This window comes from Oreochromis niloticus, linkage group LG7 (assembly GCF_001858045.2).
Source record: "Oreochromis niloticus isolate F11D_XX linkage group LG7, O_niloticus_UMD_NMBU, whole genome shotgun sequence".
NCBI lineage: Eukaryota > Metazoa > Chordata > Actinopteri > Cichliformes > Cichlidae > Oreochromis > Oreochromis niloticus.
In genome coordinates, this window is record NC_031972.2 from 50461208 (window position 1) to 50464158 (window position 2951).

Consider the following 2951-nt stretch of genomic DNA (forward strand, 5'->3'; position numbering starts at 1 on the left):
ATGTCTTGACATACTTACAGTTAGGTACACTAGAATAAGGGAGTAACAAGTCAGATTTTTACAGGAAACAAAGAAATAATTATACTGTATGTAATTGAAAGTATTGCATTACAAACAAAATTTCCCCATCTTACATCAGAAGTACCCTCTGAGTTTTGGGAAACAGCGTTAGTAAACAAAAAACAAAAAAAAGGGACAATTGATTGATAGAAAATCAATCATGGCATCAATATAACAACGTTAAAATATTTGCTTATTTTTCTGCAAAATTACCAGGAAATTAGGCTGTACTTAAATTTACTTACAGTATAATTATTTATTTTTTCCTATAAAAACCCGACTTGTTTACTGTGTATCTATTTCAAATAAAATTAGCTAAATTTCCTTTTGATTAAAGCTGGATTACACCCTCGGTTGCAGGCCGTATTATAAAGTGTTACCCATGTCTCTACAGGTGAGATCATTCACAAATGTCCAAGCTTTTGAGTTTCTGTGGATTATGATCCATTTTACTTTGGAGGATCATTTGTGTTGTGTTTGCTCCTTTTGTATCATGTGGTTGTCTTGTTTATATTTTACCATCATCTTCACATTCGTCTTTGTGTACCTTGGTTAAGTAGTATTTAGTTTATCCACTTTTTTTTGTCTTTCTGTGCTTCCTGTGTGAAGTTGCTCTTTTGGGAAGTTACTCCCATTTCATTTGTGTCCATCTTCCTGTTTGATTTTGATGAAGCTATTCTCTGTGTTTTATGTTAGATTTCACTTCCTTTATCTAATTTTCCTGATTAGCTTCAACTGTCCTCCCACCTATTTCCCATCTCCTCATTAGCTGGCATGCATCTGCATACGTGGTCTGAGTCTTCCCTTGTTCTTCATTGCATCATCCTGCATGGTTGGGTGTTTCCTTGTTCTGTTTTTTCCCCCAGATATTCCTAGTTTTCGGAGTACTTGCTCCTGTTTAACTACATGTTTTAGTTTTGGTCAAGAGTTCAACATTAAAGGTGCTTTTTTGAGTTTATGTTCCGTCTCCTGCATTCGGTCCACATCATGCCTCTCAGCCGTACCCTGACAATAATTGGTCACCTCACTAAAAAATAAAAACTTTCAAAAAAATTGCATGATTTGGATTTGAGAGTGTAACATCCTTTAAGACACACACACACACACACACTCAAACTGTCCATTTAAAGAGAGCCCAGGGTCTGCTGGAGCATTTAAACCTGAGTGACGCCAGAAGGAGGTGTGAAGGTTGTAGGTGTGGATGATTTTTCTCCAGGTGAAAGTTAAATCCAGCCAAGATGTGATTAATGGCCGCTGATTACACCCATGTGTGGTAACTGAACATCCCAGAGCAAACCCATGGGTATTTCTGTGCTTCTGTCACAGCTTCCACTCCTCTGGCCTTCCATGAAATTTTGGGTGCAAACGTCAGGAGGCAGCCTCCAATCAGCCGCAATATCATTAATGAGATCAAAGTTGTTGTTGTTTTTTAACAGGAAACGCAGCTTCCACAAACTGTATCCTCCAATCCGACTGTAACGCGCTGTTATCTAAATATTATTGCATTAGGTTTTTCTTTCAACTTGGAACCAAAGTACACGCCCTCAAGCAACAGACCAAAGTCAGGCCAAGTGTGTGGGCTTGCATATAACAACACACAATGATATGATAACAGAAAACAAAGAACAACATGTCAGAGATTGTCAACCAGCAAAATGTAGGTTTAAACACACGTGAGATGAGCACAAGTGGTGTGTTCTCTGATGAGAAAGCAAGCAGAGCAACATGTGTACCGGGTGTGTCTGCTAAAGGGCCAGAAAGACAAGTCAGTTCACTTTGTAACAGAACTGACTCTGCGGCTGCTGAGGGTGAGGGGTGCTGAGTGAGCAAGAAGCTCACAGTGCCACCTGGTGGTGACTCGCATCAAAAACTGCAGGCCTGTGAGCAGGTTTGAAACAAGGCAGCCAGCAAGAAGGGGTTAGGTGGTTCAACAGAGCGGAGTCCTTAATGTTAAACAGAGAGATCATGCACAGCATGCTCTACACTGAAAAGCTCACAGTGTAGAAACTTTTGTGAGGATGTGGATTCACATGGACAACCTGGACATGGCTCAAAGATGTTTAAAAAATGTCCGAGTTGCATATTTTTCCTCCTGGAAAATTATTGCACCAGTGTAGCTCACAACCTGGCAGCCACAGGATGAATGTAGTGGTTCCTGGTAGGAAATAAGAACTGAGACATTACCAAATGAGAGCAACAGGTTAACTTTAGTTAAAAGAAGATGGTTTTTGACTAAATGTGATTTAAATTTGGAAGTGTGGCTCTGCTCTGGGATCTTCCTCCTTATTCCACAAGCATTAGGAAATCCTTAGTCAGGGAGAGCTCGACAATGATTCAGACACAATATAGTAAGGAGGAGCTGGGTTGCCAAGTGGCTTCTTTAGGCTAAAGTGACTTAAATACTACGTCTTTTATGAGACTTGCTCATACAAACTATTTTGGAGGTGCGTGCTATCACTGAGATTAGCACAACCAGTCACACGGAGGGGCGGGCATCTGTCATGACCGGTTGGGCGTGACGGGAGGGAGATAGAACAAAAGACAGAAACGACAGATGTGTTTCTCTTTTGTTAAATGTTGTTATTTTTGTTTTTAATTTAACTAATGGGAAGCAATGTGAGAAAATCCCTCAGACATAAGAAGGCACTTCACCCTATAGATTGCAAGCAACGATGCAAGAAAGCCAGCCCCTGAGGGCCAAAAGCCACTCCCACTGCCAGCCCGAGCCTGGGTAAGTGAGGAGTATCGCGGCAGGTAAGTCATACATCTTTGCCAAATCAAATATGTGAATCAGAAGGATAATCCTCTGGGACAACACCTAAAGGGAGTAGTCCAAAAAAAGAGAAAGAAAAGAAAAAAGACAAAGATGAAGATGAAGACGAAGACAAATC